The sequence below is a fragment of the Cavia porcellus genome, unplaced genomic scaffold (genome assembly GCF_034190915.1).
Source record: "Cavia porcellus strain 051 isolate PalLab524CR breed Dunkin Hartley unplaced genomic scaffold, mCavPor4.1 scaffold_7, whole genome shotgun sequence".
Taxonomy (NCBI): Eukaryota; Metazoa; Chordata; class Mammalia; order Rodentia; family Caviidae; genus Cavia; species Cavia porcellus.
The window spans coordinates 64,200,129-64,223,518 of NW_026947490.1; the positions used below are offsets into that span (position 1 = coordinate 64,200,129).

Sequence of the window (23,390 nt, forward strand, 5' to 3'; positions counted from 1 at the left end):
AGAGGTGGGGATGTGCCTCAGTGGTACAGCACTCCTGAGTGTGATCCCTGTATCACAAATTTGTTTAATTAAAAACTGAATTTAATAGATATTTTAAAAAGGAAAAAGACAGAAGAGGAAATGATGGTCCACCACAAAGCCTGAAGTCTCCCAAAAACTGGAAGTGGGGGCTCCACGCTGCTGCACATACTCGGAGCAGAGAGCAGCTTGAGCCAAGGAGGGTATGCTAATCCAGCTGGACATGGACACAGGGAAAAGGGCGCCACAGGCAAGCATTTCCCTAACTATATTCTTCCTTTTGCAAATTTAGCTGCCCTGTCTGGGCAGGGAAATGAATTCAACAAGCCTCTAATGGGACCTCCTAACAGTACAAAGGCAACAACAGTCGTTGTTATGCAGCCGAGGTTCCTCAAACCTTAGTCACAAGAAGCATGCACAGAAGCAAGGAACCCTCGGGCACTGCCAAGCCATCCGCTGGGGGCATTCAGCTGACCAGGCACAGCCCATGTCCTCACAGAGCACTGCCAGTGGGTTCTGTTATTCATGCCTAACAGAAGACACTCACAACCTCAGGCTGCTTGTCACTCAGCCCTCAGTGCAAATATATGTATGGAAACACCCCCGAGCACACGGGCCAAGTGTCCTGACCTCTTGCCTTTTTGTTTCTCTGCTGTTCCCTTGAACAGTGTTTTTGAACATGTCAGCTGCCAAGACGGAATTCACCACTTCAGAAAAAGGAAAAGAAATTCTATGAGTCCAACTTGCTTTCCTGGAGTCTTGGGAGGAAGCAAGCAGCTGGTGACATTCCTGAGCTGGATGCAGAGGACTCACCCCTGAGGTCTTCTAAAATGAATGGGAACGTGGGAATGTGGGATCATTTCCAGGAAAGGTGTGACTCTCTAGAACCCTCACCTGTCCTTTACACTGCCACTGTGTGGAGCAGGGCTGGGGTGAAGAAAGGACAGCATGCAAAAGAGCTGGCTCTGTGGGTTCACAGCCTTCTCTTCAGAGATGCTAAGAGGATTACAGAGGTCAATGTTGCACTATAAATACCGATAGCCATCCCTGGGGTGCAGGGAACAAGGATCTCATCACAGTGGAGATAAGATGCCACACTCCTCTGCAAAAAGACAGGACATATCACAGGGAGATATTCTGTCACCCAGTGGACTGTCTGAGTGACCCACAGCATATCTAGCTCCAGGACTGCATGCATATGATCTTCCTATCTCCATGTAACCAGTTGATATCAACCTATTAAGCACCAACTGTGCCAGGCTGCCAGAGCCTGGTAGTTAAGGCCATGAACTCTGAGGTAGGTTTCTTGGTGGGAATCCTAGCTCCAACCAAATTCACTAGCTTAACAGCCAAGTCATTAAATCTCTGAGCACCTCTGTGACCCCCTCTGTGACTCGGGGACAACAGAAGCCACCTCATAAGTCTTTAAGAGAAGTCAGAAAATCCATCTGTGTTGAGTGGGGAGATCTGCCTGACCCACCACGCTGCCACCGGGATTCTAGTACAGGTACCTGCCAAACGCAGAGCCCAACAGGATGCTGTCTGTCCCCTGGGGACTTAAAATTGGGTTATATTAGCTTCGGCATTGCCAATTAGGTATACACTGCTTACTCACTCAGCACCACATGATGTGTGTGGAAAATGAGCCCGGGATGTGAGCAGTGATACCATAGCCCAGCAGTGAAGGTGTGGTCAGCTTCACTGCTCATCTCCAGGTCCAGGCAGAAGGTTTTGGAGGACGCAGAGAAAAGACTGTCAAAGACATTGCTGAGAATCAGGAGCGTATTAGTGGATTTTATTGTTTTCATGTCTATGTAGACAATGTGCTCACTCCCTTAACTCCTTTTCCCAACACAGCCTTTGCCTTGGAAAATCTGTTCACACCAGCACCCAATTTAATGAGAGAGGAGCACTGATCCTGAGCGGTAAGCTCAGGATCTTGCACCATGGGTAGTTTGGGGGGCATAGCTTCGGACTCATGCACAGGTGTGAGTGCTTCCCAGCCCTACGGTAGAAAAACTACAGGCATTGTGGCCCCAGAACCACCAGAAGCAACAAGCTGGGAGAAAGGCACTTCCTGAGCTCCAGCAGGACCCACTGAATCAGAAACCCCAGGCTGGGACCTGGCAGTCTATGTTCATGCTCACTGCCAACCCCCACACCTAGGGCGTCTGTGAGGCATGCTCAAGTTGGGAGACTCACTGGCTTCTTCAGTTTTCTGAGGGACGGTTCCCTCAGTTAATATCACTTCACAAGGCTACTGTGAGACTTAGACAACCCAAGTCAAACACTCAGTAAACACAGTATACACCAAGGGCAGGCACTGTGGCATCAGTACCTGTAAGACTGAATATAAAACAGCTTTGCAACAGCTAGACAGGGGTTAGAATCCATAGCAACCCTGACTCTCCGGTAAGTCATTTAAAAGCAACCCACAAGAGTAGCCAAGAGAAACTGGTCACTACTATCGCACGCCACCCCTGGCATTTGCCAAAGTGTTCAGAAGTTTACTGACCTCATGTAGCTAGTAAATCTGAAATGATGAATCCATGCTACCTGTTGTTACGCTTCATATCTAGAACGTCTCTACCAAACTCCCATGTGCTCAGAGGCAAGGCTTTTGGAAGGGAATTGTATCCACTATGAGCTTAGCCCCTAGGAGGTAGGGCCTGTTGAAGGCAGATCCCTGGGAGTGTCGGGAAGGCTGCCCCTCCCTCCCTGCTTCCAGTCACAATTCCTCTAGGTCCTTCTACCAGGACCTTCCTGCCTTGGAGCCAGCGAACCATGGACTGAATCCTCTAGAAACCATGAACCACAATAGACCCTGCTTCTTTAAACTGCAGGTGTCAGGTATTTTGTCTCTGCAACAAGAAAGTGACTAAGACACTTGTGATTCAGGTTTCAAGATCCAACGAGATTCCCACCAACTCTGATTCTTCAAGCATCTTGGAGGTTTGGAATCTCAGACAAACAGGATGTCCACATTGATAATGTTTGGAATTCAAGAGATAAGGAGAGAACACATTGGGAGAATTTCATCTTTGATTTCAAGCTGCCATTACCCAAAACAACTCTGACAAAGGTCATGAGGCTAAAATCAGGGGACACCTGTCAATCATTTTGCCCATTAGTGGCCAGTAGGTGACCTCCCACCTCTGTGACTTCCAAAGCACCACCTGCTGTAACTTGGACCTTAGGTATCCCTCAGAGGTCTCTGTGGTAGAGACTTGGTACCCAAGAAGGGACTGCAGCGAGATAATGGTGCTTCCTCTCCCTCTTTCCACTTCTTAGTAATGAGGTGAGTGGTCTTACTCTGCCAGGCCTGCCGTCACTGCTATCCAGCATTCCCACTGCAGACCTAAAAGCAATAGATCCGCCAATCACAGATTTTAGATCCTCTAAAACTCTGATCCCAAATGAACCTTTGCTTTTTATAAATGGATTGTGTTGTGCATTTGTTACAGAAACAGAAAACTGACTAATACACCATCTGTCCTACCCTCAGCTTCACACTCTGAGGATCTTCCCTGATCTTCAGCCTCGTCTGTAGTCCCCTTCCCAGCCTGCCCATCAACATCCCCCCAATCTTTCTGCTCAGAAATCCACTGATCGTGCAACATGAAGACAGTAGCAAGCATCCAGGTCAACCATGCCTTAATCTTGTTCCTATCTTTTGTTCTGTCACCTAGGTGAACATAGGAGTAGGTAAAGATGACAATGGTCTTCTGTGACTGTTCTTTCAGATAATCTCATGGCCCTGGGCACAGAGATGATTTCCATATCCTCCAGCCTCCTTAGCATTGTACCTGCATCCAATGGTCACCCAATTCTCACCTCTTGGGTGTCTCATCACCTTAAAAGATATGTGAGGGTACATTTGCTAGCTCTCTTCCATATCTGTTCCTCTGACTCTATCCTATTTGATCAAGATCTGGTACAGAGAAAGTGGCAGGCTGGATGCACTCCAGATGAGGACAGGCGGGTGCTGAGGAGCTTATGGGATGAGTAAGAGAGAAGAATAGTGACTAATCTCAAATCAAGTACAAAGTAGGGTACAAAAATAGGTGGAAACACTCATAACATTTAATATCAAATTATTCCATTTTCATCTGTCACTTTGAAACAAACCAAGAAAATACTATCCATTACTACGGAGTCCCAAAATAAAAAACTCTGACATGATAAGAGGAATTTTTGCAAAGAAACATAACCATCTTCACTGAATAAGAATCCAAATTCACAGTAATTATACAGTATCTCCATTTCATTTTCCAGCCCCATTATACAGTCGCACTGTAATTACTCTTATCCTGTAGATCATCTGTAGGTCCGAGGAGCTTCCTCCTCTATTCTGGAGAAGCCTGAAATAAATGCAGACCCCCATGGTGTCTCAGCACCCTTCCTACTCACCAAACACCCTAGACACCGTAGATCATGGATATCTGGTCACCCACACTATAAATCTGAGATTCACTCTGGACTCCTCTCTCTCCACTATGGAACCATGAGATGCATGAACCTACATAAACTTCATTCCCTGTACTGGGCTCAGATCAGCACTGCCCTTCCTGTGCCTCCTTCCTTAACTGCCTCGCAAGCCACAGTCCAGGGAGATGCCAGCCCCTGCATGGGCCGTGTGCCCCATCTGATATAAGTAGTCTGGAGCACTCATCTTAAAATATGCTCCGCTTGAAGTCCATCTGAGATCAAGGTTGTGTGACTCACTTCACACCGCAGAAAAAGAAGCGGGAGAGGAGGGCACTTCCACACCCGTCAACAAACTAAAAATGGTTCCCCAACTCTGGTCCAGAGGAAGCTAAAACTTTACGTAACACATAGCAAAACTGGAAAAAAGAGACCCAGATATTTGCATACCTGTCTTCTCGGCAGCAATAGTCACATGAGCTAAAAGGTGAAACAACTCATGTGCCATAGACAGATAGGTAGATAAACAAAAGGTGATACATACACGACGGAACAGAATTCAGTCTTGAAAAGAAGAAATTCTGACACCTGCTGCAACATTAAGAGATCAATCTCAGGAGCCATATGCTAACAGAATAAGCCAGTCTCAAGGAGACAACGACTTCAGTGAGGTCCCTAGAGTTGGCAGATCCAGAGAGACAGAAACTAGAATGGTGATGGCCGGGGGCTGCAGAGGGGAGGAGTGGGAGTTAGTGTGTAAGGAGCACAATTTCACTTTTGCAAGATGAGGAGCTTGAGAGATGGATGGGGACGACTGCATAATACTGCCAATGTGCTACATGCCATGAATTCAAAAAACAGTGAAAATGGCAAACTTTGTTATGCTTTGCCACATTTTAAAAAATGGTTTGAAAGAAAAAAGAACTCACAGAAGAGATACCAGGTCTCAAACTAGCCTGTTGCTTCCCTCCCTCCACCCCTGCAGTGATTCTCCAAAGGCACCATTAAGGGACCACCAGTCTCCCATGGGCCGGGAAATCCAAAGGGACTCAAGTGCATAAGCATAATTAAATTCCATTGGCACACAGACCATGCTGCCTGATACACTACTGTGGGTTTAAAAACAAGTTCCAGAGGACTAGGGGTGCAGCTCAGTTACTGACTAGCCAAAGAAAAATTCTGAGACAGAGATCCTGAAAGAATGTTCCATCAGGTCCCCCTATAAAAACAGCAGTGGCTTATAAGCCATCACACCAGCTCAAGTCACCATCTGGCTCTAAAGATGCAAAACCACTTTGATAAACTTCAGATTCCCTGTCCTGCCCCTCCCAAGCCAGCAGGGCATGGGAGACAGCAGGCTGGGAAGTGGCCACCTCAGACTCAGCTGTCCAGTCTCCCAGAGCAGACTCTCGGGCTTAAAGTGTGGTCTGTCCTGCTGTTGGGTGACTTCATGCAAACCTCCACCTCTTTGACCTCAGTGTTTTCATCTGTAAAATGGAGACGGGGTAGTTCCTATCTCTGAGTTGCTATGAGAATAAAATGAAATCTGTAAAAATTTCAGGTAATATTCTGCATTTAATAAAGACCACGTGATTACTGTTATCATAGTGACAAACCAGGCTCTCCATGGTGCTTTTCTCAAGTGTGACTTCCACCCCTGGACCCTGTCCAGCATCCACGCCATCCCACCCTCACCAACAGGCCAGCCACCAAGTGTCACCTGCATTTGCTGACCCTCCTGTTCCATGCTGGCCTAGTAACACTGGCAAGGAATATCAGTGCAGTGCAGATGGTTCCCTGCCTCAGCCAGACTCACGGTCACTCTCCTCTGGTCACATCCTCTGGGTATCCATAGACCCCTGCCCTCCACGGATACTGTTCCCTAGGGAAGGAGCAATGGGCTCTAGGAAAGCAGGCATGGTACTGCCCACGCCTGCAGACTCAGCCTGAAGCGAAAGGCGCACATAGACAAGATGCTCAACACAAGCTGTATAAAAGAAGACGCAAGAGTGAAACTGAGAGGGACCAGAGAGAGAGCAAAGAGGAAAAGCCAAGCCGACCCTCAGTGCAGACCGGAAGCTGTGTGAGACCACTGTCTTGGAAGGGAGAAAGATCTTCAGTGAGAGGAGGCAGAGAAAGGTTTGTTTTGTTGTTGCTGCTTTGTTTTGTGGTACTGAGGATTGAGCCCAGGGCCTCTGCAGTAAGATACATCCCAATCCTTTCTTTGATGTTTTATTTTGAGACCGGGTTTCCCTAAGTTACCATATTGCCCAGGCTGGCCTCTCCAACTTGCAAACCTGCCTGCCTCAGTTTCCCAGAATGCTGGGATTACGGGAAGGCTCTCCCAAGGTTTAAAACACAGAAAAGTAAGCATTGCAAGGCATGTACAAAAGAGCAGCCCATGTGCTGAGCACAGAACTTTTGAGGCTCCCAGGTAGCCAGGGACCCACCTGTTACCAGCAGGATACATGCAGGCATAAAAGAACAGACAAATCACCAGGAAGGTATGTCTAGCTCATCATCAGTCTCTAAAACCACTCTGATGCCTTGCTGAAGTGAGTTACAGTTTACTGCTTCTGGATGAAGGGAATGATAAGGGGAGAGACAGCTCAGATCAAATAAGAGGTCATAGTTGAACTCAGAAACAGCTTTCAATATGCACCACATCTCTTGCTAGATTGTGCAGGCAGTAAAAAAAGAGCTGCAGGATCCACTGCACAGATGTGGAGCCAGGTGGAGATGGGGTGGCGGAGCGGGGAGTGTCCTGTCTTTCTTGAGTCTCAAGAACTTAGGCACAGAAGCACCCTAGGCCTTCACCTTGGCAGCGAGCTGGCCCTGGTTCTGCTACTCCTCCAGCTTTGGTTGCTGAGTTTGAATGGGAGGAACCAAGACACATTTCACGTTCATCACCTGACAGGCGTGGTCAGCACCACCCTGGCTCCTGAAAAACAGGTCCACCACCATGAGCAAGATGTTTGCAACTCAAACGTCCATGAAGAGCACACACAGATCATGCTTACAAGTTAAAATGAAAGGGAACTGAGCATAAAGGAAGCTCATCTTTTGGTACCCAGCCCCAGGGATGCAGAGAGGGGCCATCCCTGCATCCAAGAGCTGGATAAACCTGTGCACAGGGAGAGAACCAGCAATCCACGGGAGCTGCTCAGCCTCGAGCTGCAGATCCACACTGATCAGTGAGAAAAGAGAACTGAGGAAAACCTTGTGGAAAATTAATGTGGAACACACATAGTGGGCAGAAGCAAGAAAGGAGGAAGGCAAGTTGGCCAGGAAACCCTGGAGCACAGCGCTGGCACACACACAGTGGCACCATCTAGAGCAGAGGTGGTGTGATAAGCCCACTGTGTAACCCAGCTAGTTCTTGGGATTAAAACCTACATGTTTTCTGGAAAGGCTTACCTGAGACATTCATTCCACGGTAAGTGCCACCAACAATACGTAGTACAAAAGAAATTGTGTTAACCAGGCCATCTAAAATATTTAAGTGGGGTTTTTTTGAGTGGTGGGATTAGAGCTGATTTTTAATATCCCCTTTCAAATCTTTTACATATCACACAGAGAAACACTGAGCACACTTTCCTAAAGCAAAATAGAGAGCCGATATGCACCACAGAAAAAGTGAAAGGTTTCAAAAGCATTATAGAAAGTCAGGGGCGAATGCTGACTCAAGGCTGACAATGCTTACATAACAATGGACATTCTGAGACAATCTCACCAATTTAATTTTCTGTTATTTACTAATATATAATATTTGGAATCACTGAGGTATTACTTTTGGATCCAAAGAAAAATCTAAAACAATCAAGCAAAATCATGCTGCCATTCTTTTTCAAGGATTCATCTATTTGTATAAATATCAAATAAGCCCAAAAATGTTCAATGCTTAAAAAGAATAACCTAGTAAACCAAAAAAGTAATAACACGAGGGGAAAAAATTGAAAAAGAAAATCTGCAAGGAACAGGAATGTCCTGGAAAGAACTGATTATTACATAAAATGATTTTAAAAGAATAATTTAACACATGCATTTTTCAAATCCTTTGAAAGGGTTATTTCTACTAAATTGCTCTCTAAGTACAATATAGCATTATTTTCTCCAGAAGGAGCAAATTTTAAAACTGGGCTCTTAAAATCTTATTAAATAAGATTATGCTGTAAACACTTTGGTGAAAGCTCTTTACTCTACTAGCTTTTCCTGGAAATAAGTTCTCGGGGTTTCCACAACACAGCTGTTGTCATGCAGTGAAGCGGTTTATGAATTAATGATTCCTGGGAAAGGTATGTCCGTTACTATCCGTGTCTGGGCAGAGGCGGTAAACAAAGTAAGGAAAGACAGTGCAAATACTGCTTGGTTGTGGGCGCCAGAAGCAGTAAATGTGCTGTCACCAGACTGCGCATCCTGAAGGGAGGCCTGGCTTGCTTGCAGTTAAGCCCATGAGTTATCTGTATGACCTGAAATTCAGGCCTTTGCTAAGTCCACCGGAAAAGGGGGAGGTGGGACAACTACCAACTTCTAACCCAGGACACTGGATTTAATTCAAGAGTGTAAAAATGCTGGGTGGTTTTTTGTTCCCGAAATAGAAACAAGGTCATGTCCCTGTTAGGAAAGGCCCCTTAGACTCAGCAGGCAGTGGACTTCAAGGGCCCCACAACTCAAGTTCCCGATTCTTCACCCCATTTCCTCATTACCAGGATGCCTGCAGGTTTTCACTCCCTCCCAATCTCTCCTTAGAGAGAAACTGACTGCGTGTCTGCAGGCATTAGCTGCCCACCTTGCCTGGGCAGGATGCTCTGTGAGCTGCTGGGGCAGATGCGACTGGGGGCTGGAAAGAGGCTGCTAAATAATGAATCAGAAGAAGCCACCAGCCCTCCAACGCCTCATTATCTGCTTGCCTGAATCCAATAAGAAAAATAACCACATGAAAGGAAAGGATGGCAAAGACAGAAGCTAATTCTTTTCAAACCTTCTGGAAATTCTGGTTCAGAAGGCAGAGGGTGTGGTCTGGGATTTGAGTGTGAAGCAGATTTAGGGGCCCCGGGAGCCCAGACTATTCCATATTTCCCCAGCACAGGGCTGGAGCCAGGTAAGGGTGGGAAGCTTAGGGGGCCATGAACAAGTAAGGTGCCCACTGGATGGATAGCTGGAAAGTTCCAGCCAGGCTCTCTGGCCATCTCCATTCCCGCTGGGAAAACTGTACCTCCTCTAGGGGTGGCCTCTGATCATTCCAAACACACCTCTTCTATACAGTTGGGAACCAACCTCAATCCAACGGAGAGGCCCAGAAAGCTCTGAATCTTGCAACCCACAATCATATTTCCTCATTTTAAAATCATGTTAAATAACATCTGAATAAGTGTATCCTAGGAAAAACACGCTTGGATTGGATCAATATCGATATCCAGTATTGATCTGATGTCACAGGTTAGGGAAGGTTGGAAAAGGGTACACAAGATCACTTTATGTTATTCATTACAACTTCATGTAACTCTGTAATCATCTCAATAAAAACATTCACAAAAATACAAACAATATAATGTACAAGCTTCACTTTGAGACCAATCAAGATGGCAGCCTACTTATGGGTGGTTACATAAACTACCCCTGGCTTCCGCAGTCCATTTATTCAACGTATGTAGATACCATCCTGACACTGTGCTACAGCAAGCACTGTGGAGTCTTACTCAGCTCGTGTCCCTAGAACATGGGCAGTGAGGTGACAAAAGTCATGGAGGCAAACCTGATGTAACTGATGGCATCACTTTTTAAAGGTGAAAATGTTCAGATGAGCACTGAACAACTGCACTGTAGAGGCTGGGATGTGGTTCCCATAACCCATCAGCTCCCTGGGTCAAGAAGACACCAACTGTCAAGAAGACACCAAGGTGGATTCCTCCAGCCCCTGGCTCTTCCTAGTCACTGCCCGCTGAAAGCCAGTAGGATCTCCCTCTTCCTTCTGCTCTCCCCAGGACAATAAGCAAGTTTCAAAGGAGGCCAAGGAGCCCACATTTGATCCCAAAGTGGGAAATCACTGTATGGTACTGGGTTTGCTTCACAGTGAGTTTTCTGTTTAGGCAGAAAGTTCCTAAACAGGGGCCTTAAACAAGAAAATAAGCTTCCAAGCCACGACAACCTTTACACATGTTGCTTGCTTTACAGCTGTTATTCGTGCAAGCAAATGTAGTCCTCTACTATCATGGTGACATTCCTAAGACACAAAAGGGCCCATGACACATTCCCCGGACACAAGCTTCCCAAAACACCAAGTCTCAAAACAAAGACAATCATAGGCATCTCACTATCTCATTTCCTAGTTACAATATTCCCTAAGTACAACAACTTGTCAACCATATTTTTTAACCAGAGGTTTTAAATGAAGAAACTAAAGTGAACTTTCTCAAATAGCTGTCAATGCCTGGTTACTGGAGACTGATGATTCAAGATTATCTCAGCCTTTTTCTGGCCTCCTCCTACCTGCTTCCATCAGTCATAGGTAGCAATTTAAAAAAGAAAGTGTGGGTTTTGACTCAGATAGGTAAATCTTCAGCTCAGCCTGATCCTTAGTGAGTAACCCTGTGTCAAGCCTCCCTAAACCACTGTTTCTCTGTAATCCACACTGAATGGCCAGTAGGTCAATTAAATGTGACAGCCTAATTAAAAACTATAGCTACTGCTCAAAAATGTTTTAGGCTATTAAAAGTCACTTTGAAAATATGATTGGCTCAGTAGAATTACAAACTAACAAGCCAGGTGAATTTGGGGGGGGTTATCAAGAAAATGTTAACTATCTGCAAAGATCACTAAATGAGCTCATCCCAGACCGGATGAGCAGCTTCCTTTGTTTCTATGTGAGCTGGTCAAGAAATGCTGCCCTGCCTCGTTATCTTATCCTTCAATTAGATATCCACCAACAAACCTCCACACTGCATGGGACTGAATTTCACACAAGTTGGGGTCCCTTCCTACCCCGCCCATTCTCATCTGATTTCCATACAAAGACTGTACATGCAAACATAGAATTTAGAGCTGACTATGCCTTGCCTGAAATCCAGACCAGCAAGGAAATGCATGTGCCGCTGGACCCCATGTTCCATTTATGAATTCCACTGCTCAGGAGCCTAAGTGGGTGTTAAGTAGTCAAATGCAAAGAATATGAATTGCAACAAAACATATTTGGGATGAATCTGACCACTCTTTTCTTCTCTGTCTGACTTCAGCCACTAACCCGAAACCTCTCAAATTGCAGTATGTGCACTGGGTAGATACAGCTACAGGATCCAGTGGTACCCCGGGGCTCAGCCTCCCTCACTGTGTGAGATCTCCTAGAGGTCCACGTTCACTGCTGACTGCTCCTTGCACTTGAGGATACTCTGCAAGGCGGAACAGCACTGCAGTGGGGGAGGAGAAATATCAATTTATTGAACACCCGTCTGCCAAGATTTGCACTGGGTGTTTGTACTGTGTCTATTTTCATTTCTTCCTTAGTCATCCAACCATCATTGGAAGAACTGTGCACAATAGCCAGCAACTTTTACTACTGTTTGCATTACTGAGGATTCAACCTAAGCCTTTCGCACTGAGCTACATTCCTGGCTCCCCCATCCCCACTCCACCCAGAGTCTCACTAAGTTTCCCAGGCTGGGCTCAGACTGTCAATCCTCCTGCCTCCCATCTCCCAGAGTGCTGGGATTACAGGGCTGTACCACCATGCCTGGCTTTGTTACTGTTTTCAGAAATGTTTAGAGTAGGTTTTTCAGATTCCAGTTACACATTTGTATCAGAACCTTCAACTCCTCTGTCCCCGGTGGGGAAAAAGCTGCTGAAAACAAACCAAACATCTAATTGTAAGGTGTCCTCACTCTCTTAATGATGGCAAATGTGAGCAATCATGTCGTGGACCAGCTCTAGCAACACCCCAGCCAGGCTGGTGCTACAGTCCCACATTTCTGTGAGGCCAATCAAGAGGGTAGAGTGGAAGGGCTCGAGCGGTCAGTCACAGTCCACCTGTCCTCTACCTCTACTGGGAAACCAAGGCCATAGCCTCCTAAGTTCACCCTGCGATGCTAAGGAAACAGATCTGACCAAACTCTCAAATAGCCAGTCCTCAGACAGCCTTCACCCCATCTGCACCAAACCGAGATATCTAATGACAAGTTTCCAGTAGCACCTTCTTGTGCCTTTCCTTGTATGACACTAGATTTGCAGAATGCCTGGGGCATTTCACTACTATGCTAGAGTGGAGTCCTATAGTAACTATAAGGGTTTGTATTATTTTGCATTTTTTCTAACCCTCAAGATAAATCTGGTTTCTGGGATTTTTCTTAACTAAATCATAAATTTAGGTATGCTCAGAGGTATGCCGGCTCCATATTACCTGGAGCTAAGGTGGCCTGGTTGTCAGGAAAATTCTAGACTCACTTGTCCTCTACCCAATCTGCGAGGTCCACCTCCATTCCCACAGCAACACTTAGTCATCACAGTGCAAGAATCACTGTGACCACTAACTTCACCCAGAACTTTCATCTACAGTCCTCATTATGTCTCAAGTTTCACCAAAATTTAATTGAACCCAGAGAGAAAGAAAAATCTCTTTACAGGATCATTTCATCAGAGCAACTTTGGAAAATAAATATATGAATTTTCAACTCAGAAATGGTGAAAGAGACATCTACCAATAAAAGATCAGAATAAGAAAACAAACACACATGAGCTATCTTTCAAATGTGCACATGGTCTATTCTGGAAATACTTCCATGGCATTTTCAGATAATGACTGTCATGAAGATCTATGGTTGGTGAGAGTTATGAGGTTCATCTGTATGTGTGGGGTTTTCTTTTCAAGTCTTTGTAGCTCATATGTCATAGCAAAGGGCAATTTAAGTTTTAAACTATTTACTGAACAAGAAAAGACAATGGATTTTTTGTAGTAATGTCTTCCCATCCAATAATCCACATTTACGGCCACAAATTATATAGATATATTATCCCCAACTTATCCCTGCTGTTGTGAAAGCCAACCCTGATAATCAAGTCAGCTAAATTCTAGTCTGATTATTATGGCTGTTATCTAAAATGTTTTCTAAAAAGCTCATTGTGTTGCAGGCTTTATATTAGTTACCTTTCTATGGCTGAAACAAAAGCCATGATATATTCATTTTGAAGGAGGAATAGTTTATTGTGTCTCCCAGTATCAAAGAGTTCAATCCATGGTTGGCCACTCTACTGCTTTTAGACCAGTGGAGAAGCAGGAACATCCTCAAACTGGAAGAGCATGGCAGAGGAATCTGCTCCCCTCCCAGCAGCCAGGAAGCAGATAAAGAGCCGGAGGAAAAAGATAGGGCTGGGAACAGCATATAGTGACCTACTTCCTCCAACTGGACTCCTCTCCAGAAAGCCCACTTAGCTATGAATTCATCAATGGCTCGCTCGTTGATAAGGTCAGCACCCTCACAATCCATCTCCTCTCCGAGCTCCACTTATGAACATTGCAGTGCTGGGAATAAAGGGAAACACTTCATATTTAAATCACAACAGGCTTGGTTGCCAAATGATGGACTTTTGAAGTGGGCTAGAGCATGAGGGTTCTTATTCCATCAGTTAATTAACCCACCAATGAGATCATACTCTGAGGGCATCATGAGGGTGAGACCTCGGTCCCACATCGTCCATGGGCCCTTCCTATCTCTGCTTCTCCTCTCCCTCTCCCCTCCCCTACTCTTCCTCTCCCCCTACTCCCTCTCAGTTTTCTCCCATCACTGCCATCCACCATGATGTTTCCACCATGACACAAGCATAAAAACCATGGAGCCAATCAGCCATGGACCGAACCTTCTGAAACCATGAGCCAACATAAATCTTTTCTCTATTAAGTTGTTATGCTCAAGGATCCATGTAGAAGAGCCACAGTGATGAAAATCTGACCAGCATAGTAGTTGCAGGTTGGAATAAAATGACCTGCCATGATTTATTTTTCCTTATTTGAAACTTATCTGAAGTGATGGTATGATGATGAAAAGAAATCTTGACTGCTGTAGCAACATTAAATGTGATCATGTGACCACTTCATTATCCTATACACAGCACAATGCACAGATGCGTGGCAGACACACAGGAACATGTATGCACCAGCAATCAACCTCCTCTGACTTCCAGGTAGCCCCTCTCACATCTCTCTCTAGATGGCCAGCAAGAGTCTTCTCTTCATCATTTATCATTAGTTTGTTATCTTTTTGCCCCTTCAAAAGTGCCAGCTCTGTGAAAACTTGGAATTGAATGTTCCCACAGATAGCACCTAAAATAGCACCAGGTATGCCACTTGCTGATTGAGTAACTGAACATACTGACCTACCCTCTAAGAAAAGAAACTGAGTGAATAATCTCGCCTCTTACTATGCATTCAGCTACTTTACCTTTCCACTATCTCCTCCTGATCTTGTTCAGAGTCCAAGCTGACTGCCAGGTTCACTTTTGTTGACTGTCTGCATGCTTGCTCTTTGCAAGGACCTATGCAGAAGAGTAACTCCTACACCTGTTCTCAATCACCTCCTTCCCCAAACCAACCACACATAAACATTTTTATGAGCTTCCTATTTGTCCTTCTGGTGTTTCTTCATGCAAATACAAGTAAATTCGCCCATGTATTTTCATATTCCCATCTTTCTAATGCAAACACTATTCACCTTGCTTTATTCGCTTGGCAATGTGCCTGGAGATAGGTCCCCTTCAGTGCACAGCCCTGCACAGAGCCATCCACTGCAGATGTACACCATCATCCTTTATAACAGAACCTTTCTGAGTGATGGGCCCTTGGGAGCTTTCAACATTCTGGCACTACACACTAAGCTTCAGAGATAACCATGCACACATACCATTTTGTTACACCTGCAGGAAAGATGACCAGGACTCTAGGTCAGAGGGTAAATCCTTCTTTAACACTGCCTTACACTATCAGATCCCCTCCCTTAGGGTCATTTAAAAATACTGTTAGAAAATCCATGCATGGTGGCACACTCCTGTAATCCCAGCACTTGGGAGGCTGAGGAAGGAGAATCGTTTGCAAGTTTGAGACCAGCCTGGGCTACAAAGTGAGCCCAAGGCCAGCCTGAACTGCATAGCAAGACCTGGTCTAGACAAAAAAAAAAATACTGTTAGGTGCTACAAAAAAGGTAGTGACACTTTAAATGTATATGTGTGATAAAGGTCCCCAGAAGGTTTTCCATTTTTGTCAAGGTAGCTGCCAACCTACTTCTTTACTTTTATAAAACAAACTCAAAATTTAAGTCAATGCAGCAGGCCCTTGAGGTGGGCCTAGTTTCTTTTCTCTATTCTACTTGGATCTACCAATTCTTAGACTAACAAGTTTTCCTTCTAGCATGCTACATAGGAAAACAGCCCTGTAAAAAAGCCTATTGGTAGAATTCAATTTCTGTAAGTGCATTCAGGAATTCTAAGTCAGCAGTAAATACTATTTTCATTACAATACCCAAAATGACATGAAAACAAGTGCATAAATGATTACTTTAAATACTTATTCATTCCAACTCAGAAGATCCCCAAAACCCATTTATATTCTTGGCATTTTCAGTAATTCATGACTTTTTTTCACGGTGAGACTCTATGATTAGAAAATGATGCCTCTTTGCAGAATTAACCAAAAGGTTCTTCCCTAGCCCTCGTGGAGAAAGCACAAAGATACAACATCCTCTTGCATGAGAATCTCAGTTTCTAGAAGACTAAAACTCTGGCTGAGAATATTTATTACAGGCAGGGAACACAGAAGCAATGATCTGTTTTCTTATCAGCATGGCTTTTCTCTCTGCAAGTCTCCCTAGGCTAAATTCATTCCTTTGCTCAATATGGTTTTGAACATCACCCTCAATGTACTCTAAAGTTATCAGGCACGCACAATGAGAGTCTCATGTGCTAAGTAACCGCAAACTTCAGTTCCAGGGTCACTTGAGTTCCAGAGACAGATTAAGGTCCAGGGACCTCAATGAATAACGCTTACCTGATCCACCAAATATATGCATAAGAATTTTTTTGCTGCTTTGTTCATAATAGCCCCGATCAACTGTCAAATGGATATCTAAACATCCTAAAATGGAATGCATACAGTAAAGGGGAGAAATGAATGAATTTTACATACAAGAACATGAGTAAGGGCCAGGGGTTTAGCTCAGCAGCAGAAGCACCTGACTGGCAAGCGCAAGGTCATGAGTGAAATCTCACTCTACATAAATATGATTATATATATATGGAAACCAAAGAAGGTAAAACTACCCAATTATGATAGGGTCAGGTTAGCACTGGGGGGTAATAAAACGTCTCAGAGAGCCTTCTGGCCATATGAAAAATGCTTTATATCTAGACTTAGGGGTTGTTAGACAGGAAAAAACCAATTTGACATTTGTGAACTATACCATTGTATTCTAATCAACCTGAACTGGTCAAACAGTGTACTTGCCAAGAAGCCCATATTCTTAAAAGTAGCACTGTCAGCTATGATCAAAATACACGCTTAATGTTTCAATTTTTAAAATCTATCATAGTAAAAGATACATTGTCATTAACTTCCCCAAAATATTCCCTCTTACTTTGAACGTGCTTCTCTCATCATTCCCACCACTTTCTGAAGTAGTCCTGGAAGACTTCCTTCATGAGAGTCTTTATGAGGCCTGATCAAAAACATGGTGAACTTGCTGCCAAGTGCTCATAAAAACATTATGCTGTATCTTCATTCCTCTTATTCTTTCTTTGATGGCACCAGGCACCTTCCAGCTCTTCCCCAAAGTCAAAACGACCATGAAACATAAAGGCTTTGAATGGACTCAGGACATCAAGGTATCCATAGTAGTACAACTAACGATATCCATGTCAGAACATCTGGAGCTGCCTCATGAAGTAGATAAGTGTGGTTTTTGAAGCAAGAAGTATGTTTAGGAAAATGAATGGCAATGTGTCTTTTACTGTAATAATTTTAAAAATTTAAACATTCACTAAATCTGTTGATCATATCTTCATAAGTATTTCTGCTATTTTTGAGTGACAAGTCCCCTGCTAATTAACAGAGTGAATGTCAGAATTTTTGGTGAAGTTAGTGTTTTGTTAATTAACATGATGACTGTTAAGACTGAAATTAAACATTGTAGATACTGCCTGTTCCCGCACAGACAAGGTGCAACAATCACTCAGCAAGACTGATAGCCTTAGGCCTGATCCCTGAAGAAGTCTAGCTACTGATCTGGAGGATTTCTGGCTGCCTGCTGGCTGTAGGGAAAACAGAACCCTGCAATGGAATATAGGTTGACTATCCCACGTCCAGATGTTTGGACCCAGAAGTGTTTCAGATTGTGGTGGGATATTCTGTTTTTAGATTTTGGAATATATGCACATACAAACATGAGATATTGTGGGGAAGGGACCCAAGTCTAAACATGAAATATATTTATGTTTTCTATACACCTTATATACCTTGCCTAAAGGTGTGTTATGCACTAATTTTAGTGCACCTGCATTTTGACTGCAACAAATCATCTGAGGTCAGGTGTAGAATTTTCCATTTGTGGTATTATGTTGCTGCTCAAAACATTTTAAACTTTTCATTTCAGATTTTCAGATCAGGGATGATCAACTTGCATTGGCAAATCTGCCATAAGGAAAGCTTTGGTCTTCTGTGGCCAGACCTGCTCAGAAAGTCCAGAGTTGGGATTCCAGGTGACAGAACTGACTATGTGGTCTACATGATGCCTGTTTGCTAACACATGTTGGGTGAATTTGCTCTCACCATAAGTCTGTACTGAGGACGTGGGCAAACAGCGAATCCTCACTGACCTAATACTTCTTGGTGGCCCCATTACCTGCGAAACCAATCGAACATGGTGTGGTATGACCAATCTGCTTGGTTCCGTTCTCTATTCCTGCATAGATTGTGTAGCCAGAAACTGCACCCTCACAGCATGGTGACACATTTCCTAATGACCTTCTCATACAAAAAAAGAGCTGAGCTAGAGGCGAGAAAAACTAGATGAGAAGTGAACGGTTACACAGCAGCACCCATAGAAATGAAAATCAGGGAGGCATTCAGCAGCTTGCACAACACTCTGGCAGGCCTTTCACTGTGGTCTTAGATAGAGGTACACAGGATACCTGTGGATGGCCCAAAATGAAACCAGATCAAAGACTCAAAATTTCAAAAGACTTGACAGGCTAGTTTACTAAGCTGCACAAATCTTAACTCAGGACAAAAGAAGCCAGACTTAATGATAAGGTATAACATGCACCTAGGTGATCCTAGGTTCCACCCCTAAATGAAATGAAATGAAATGCCCCCACATAACACTGTAGGGGTTTTGAATAACCCTAAGTTCAAATTCAACAGGAGTCAAAAGTATACTGCAGTCACCAAAAATGTAACATGTATATTACAGTTAAACAGTTTACCTTTTTATTCATAATACAGGTATCTATGTACCAATGTTTATATGAGCACTATTCACAATGGCCAAAAGTAGAAACAATCTAAGTGTCAATTAACACATGAATGGACAAACAAAAGTACCAGATGTGGTACAGATATACAAAGGCTGTTCTCAGCCTCATTGCTATACTCTGTAACCTGAGCAACCACCTTGAGGATAACAATATGCAATATATTAACCAGCATTAATTATTTTGTTATTTTGTTTTGAAATTATGTATCACCGTGTTTATTCTTTTTTCATTTAAAGAAACACTAAAAAGAAACAAAGGAAATTCGGACACATCTTGCAACATGGATGCACCTGAAGATTTTGTGCTTAGTGAAATAAGCCAGTGAGAAAACAATAAATATTGTATGCTTTTATTATTTCTGAGGTCTCTGAAGTAGCCAAACTCATAGAAAACAGAACAGTGGTTGCCCTTGGGCTAATGGGAAGAACAGGAATTCATGTTTAATGGGTACAAAGTTTCAGTGTGACAGGGTATAAAACTTCTGGGTATGGTTGAACACTCATGTAACGTACTTAACACCACCCAACTGTACACATAAAATGGCTCAAATGATAAATTTCATCTTACACATATGTGGCATTTATTTTAAATGAATCCCCCCCCCAAAAAAAAAACCATTAATGTAATCTTCTGCTCCATTCATTTGAAAAAGAGTCACTGCTCAGCTCCATACTCTGCTCAAGTCGTGCCTGAAATCATGGTGTGGTTTCTATACTTGGAAGCAATCAGCTAATACTGGCTACCTGCCCCCAGCAGGGACCTTTAAAACAATCGGACCTGCACACCCTGGTCTGAGCAGAGACACTGTAGTTAAATCTGTCTCCCTAATCCCAATCATTGCTCAACCCTGGTCTTCACAAACAGCACACAAGTCCTCGTATACCCTCAGGTCCAATCCCAGGCAGACAGCCGCGCTCCCTTGTAGGAAACTCTCCCCCTCAAAAATCCCACAGTGATGCTTTTTCCTTCGGCAGTCTCCCTTTTTAATGTTCATGACCCCACAAAGACCTAGCCTGTACGAGAGTTGTCCAGTCTGGTCTCTGTGCCAGAGAACTCAGATTTGCTCTGAGATAAACCTGCTCTGTTGAGCTCCGAATTCTGCTTCTTTTCCTTTCTGTCCTAACAGCCTCAGGCTTCTCCCGCTCGCTATTTCAGACCAGATTGTTCATGGGACCTAATAGCAACCTCTTCCTCAATCAGGGACAACTGGCCATGTGGGGAAGCAGAGGAACAATGTGCCTCACATCCCCAACATCTACACTGCCCCAGTCTCCAGAACCCAGGGGCAGAAGGTGCGTCAACCAGAGGAGCTCCTGGGCAAGGGTACACCAGAGGGGCCCCAAAATCCTCTCACCCTTCTTCTCTCCCAACCACACATGCAAACAAACACAGCCACCGGAGCCTCTGCCACTAATGCAAGCAAGTGCTTACTCGTGATTCATTGATTCAGGATTCAGAGTTGGGACACATTCTGAAGATAAAGTCTTTTAGAGATCCAATCATTCCAGGAGTGCATATCACGTCAATGATAAATGTACCACTGTTATCAGGATTATTCCTCTCATCCCTCTAAATCAAAGCTAAGAGAAAGAGAGAAGGAAGGGCTAGGGGTGGGGACCCACATGCCACCCTGTGACACTGGAACCCTGGGACACCAGCTCCCAAGACGAAGGAACTGTAAAGGGAAAATGATTGTCCCACACTCCTGATGCTCCAAAAGTGTGGCTCATTCTCCCTATGTCCTTACACTTCTCCTCCTCCCCAGAATAGGAAGACTTAGCTGGCTGGCTGGAAGGGACTGGTGAGCCAACAATCTCTTCTCCCTCCCTTCTTCTGGGAGTCTGCTTTGGCCTGAGACTGGAAGGCTGGTCTGCCTTACAGGGGTTCAGGATTAGGGCGTCCTTTTCTGTCCTGCACCACAGTACTCCCATTTAGACTTTATCATGAACAAAGTTAATATACTGGTCCATCTACGTGGCCCTACTTCTCAACTAACTGAGAGCTCCTACAGAAAAGTGTGTGTGCCAATCACTCCCTCAAGCTAACTCCCAACATCCAAATACACCATCACACTTCTCTCCCAACTAGCAGCCAGGGACAAGTGGGTGAGAAAGGTCAGAGTAGGGGCTCAGAGGGAACCTGCACAATGCAGAGAATGTTCACCCAGCTGATGACCTCCAGGGTAATGGCCACTGTTAGCTGCCAGGCATTGAAGGCGCTCTTTCCTTTATCCCGGAACATCAGGAATTTCCCTAGTCAGGCAATCTGCAGGCCCAGCATTTCATCTCCTTGAAGAAACCACCAGTCTCAAATAACAAAGCAAAACTATCTCCAAATGACCAATCAACGCCTTGTGGTGACTAAACAGCATTATGAGTGTTTCAGGAGACTTCGGGTGCCCAAAAACCTGCTATGTCTCAAACTAATACTCTACCTCCCTCTCTCCAGACAGTCTATGACTCACCCTTCCCACAGTGTGAACTTTGGATCAGCCCCCTGTGGATCAGGAATGGCACAAGACGCTGCCCACCTGACCCTACTGAGTCCACAAACCTAACAGTGTCCAAATTTCCACTGCATCTTGCTATGGAGTATCATTTCTATCTCTAAAGCGTAAATCCTCTGTCTTTGTCAACAGAAAATGAGCAAAATCAGAGCAGCATTTCCAAAGGTACTAAACATAAAACTTGTACCTTCCATGAACCTTGAAGATTATTTGGTTACTTCTGCCTCCTTGGCCTTTGTGTGAAGTAGCTACAGCCCTATAAATACAGCGGATGGCCTGACCACCGCTGGAGAGATCAGAGTATCAACCAGGCAACAGAGGACAAAAAGACATCATTCTTAATCTTGTTAGCTGTGATAATGTTATTTTGGTTATTTGGGAAAATCTTCTTCCTTCCTGTCTTTCTTTCTTAGGTCAGGGGACAGAGTCCCACACTATGAACGACAGAATGTCAAGATGTCTTTAATTTTCCTATATATGTGTGTCTACTTTGTTCAGAATTATGGAGTATGATTTACAAACAGAAATTGTATAGATTTAGGGTATGCAGTATGATGATCTGATACATATATACATCAATGAAGTGATCCCCATAGCCAAGCTGACTTACTAGTTACCCTGTGTGTGTGTGTACGTGTGCATGTGTTAGACATTTGAGATCTATCCTTTTAGCAAATATTTTAGTATTTTCTACAAGTGGAATGAAATACATAAATAACTGGCCTGATTCAAGGGTGTACATGGCTGCTTAGCGCCAAGCTTGTGAACAGCGAGCAGTGTTCCTCCCAGGGATGCTTCCCATCAGAGCAGCTTCACAAGGCGATGGGCAGCCCCTCAGATGGCCACTCCAGCTCTGCCCACTCTTGGTTGGAGTGGCTTTTGTGCTCTAAACAGCTTGGCAGACTAAGCTTTGATGAGAAACAGTAAGTTGCTAGGTTGGTTTCTTTCTTGATTTTAACAACCAAATAATCATTTGACGTCAGCCAGGGTGGATATTTGTCTTGAGTTTCAAAGATGAGCACACCAAGTAGCTAAAATTCTTCATAACATATGAACACAGCAAAAGGGAATCAGTGCATAATTGGTAACAGTAACGTCCCATGTGTAGGCACTTTTCAAGTGTTGAACAAGAACAATCTCAGTTAATAAGCGCAGTATCTAGTGGAGTGCGCTCTCTACCACACAGATGATGGAGCTGGGCACAGAGGGCTGAAGAAGCCTGCCAAGCCCACAGCGGGCTCAGGATGCTCAGTGCTCTGACCGGCTCGGCCACACATCTCCCCTCCTTATGGCCACGCTGAATTTCCAGAGAGTTGCAGCCAGTGTTTTCTACTGAGAGAAACTATCCAGCAATCATTCTTTTTCATTCCTGCCTTTAAAAATAGTACAGAAGAATAAAAACAAAAAGCAAAAAAAGAAGAAAATCTATCCCACAGGACAAAACAATATGTCTGATATCAAAAAAGGGAAGCTTCACTTGGTTTTTCTTGCAAAAAATTTAAATCACTCAAAGGCCAATTAACTGTCTTTTACAAACAAACCTAGGTCGGAGGTCCAGATGGCTCTGCAATTTCTCTGCTGGAGAACTACCTAGAAGCTACCCGGTGGGCACTGGTGCCCAGCCACCTATTAGCCTTGATCCATCACAGTGTGATGGAAAAATGCCAGTCTTTCCCTCTATGGGATCTCGGGTTTCTAAGAAACAAACAAACAACAATAACAAAAACCACACAGGAGTCCTTTTGCTACCTTTCCTAGTACTGGCAATAAATCAATCTTTTTAATTTAACAACTTCCTAAAAGTAGTGTGTTCCAAGCTAAAGTGAGACACAGAGCCCCTCCCCCCGCCCCACCCCCAAAATCAGATCCAAACAGATCATCCAGACAGATCCTAGAGATCATGTGGTGTCACAGGACAAACTGGAGAAACTGGGTT

The 23,390-nt window shown here is 44.2% G+C and overlaps 1 protein-coding gene and 1 non-coding gene across 4 annotated transcripts in view; both read right to left on the reverse strand.

The window, feature by feature from the left end:
• Positions 1-23,390, reverse strand: part of Camk1d (calcium/calmodulin dependent protein kinase ID) — a 394,453-nt gene that overhangs the window by 293,875 nt on the left and 77,188 nt on the right. The gene's annotated exons all lie outside the window — the stretch shown is intronic.
• Positions 15,594-15,724, reverse strand: LOC111756455 (U6atac minor spliceosomal RNA). Its single transcript, XR_002790944.1, has one exon. It is a non-coding gene; the product is annotated as a U6atac minor spliceosomal RNA (small nuclear RNA).